This window comes from Bison bison, unplaced genomic scaffold (genome assembly GCF_000754665.1).
Source record: "Bison bison bison isolate TAMUID 2011002044 unplaced genomic scaffold, Bison_UMD1.0 scf7180017864500, whole genome shotgun sequence".
Taxonomy (NCBI): domain Eukaryota; kingdom Metazoa; phylum Chordata; class Mammalia; order Artiodactyla; family Bovidae; genus Bison; species Bison bison.
In genome coordinates this window covers 7978760-7979605 of record NW_011495059.1, presented here as the reverse complement: position 1 = coordinate 7979605, position 846 = coordinate 7978760, and positions in this window count along the sequence as shown.

The following is an 846-nucleotide window of genomic DNA, read 5'->3' as shown; positions in this document are numbered from 1 at the left end:
AAAATCTGGGCTGAGATTTTCACTTTTTACATATAAAGAAGTGACTATTTCATGTAGTAAAATCATGACCCACATTTTCCTGAATGATATAGAGAAAATTCCATATTTTATGGGTTAAATCTCTGCCTAGATTTTCATACGTAAAATATAGAGTATTCCATATTTAATAGAGGAAAATCAGTGCCCCTATTTACATACATGAAAAAATCAAAATTCCATTTTTGAGTACTAAAATCAATAACCAGATGTTCATAAGGAAAACATGCAAAATTCCACATTTCATGGAGAAAAGATAGCACCTAGTTTTTTCACATGTGTAGAACATAAAATTCCTAATTTCAAGTGGGAAAATATTTACACAGATTTTCATATTAAATATAGAGAATTCTGATTTTGTTTTGCTGTCATTTTCCCAGTTGAAATATGGAGAATTTCATATTTCAGAGAGGAAAATTACATGCACGTATTCATATGTGAAATATTGAGTTCTATGCTTCGTGTAGCAAAATTTTGCCCACAAGTCAGTATGTGAAATTCAGAGAATTCTATATTTAGAAATGGAATTCTCTCTATGGAGAGGATTTTACAGATGAAACATCATTAAATATGGAGATATGAAGGGACAGCATCGTGCTAAGGGCCATAACTCATCAGTGTCACAAGAATTTAAGTCTGCCATTTACTGTACAGAGGCCTTTTCAAAGCGGTTCTGTTTCCTTTCAGGCTCCAGGTGAGAACACATCCTAGCCCATCCTGTCACCCTAACACTGTCGGGTCAAGAGCAGTGAAAGGATCAACCGAAGCTATCCTTTGTGGAGTTCCGATACCCAAGCCAAGATTTAAGAG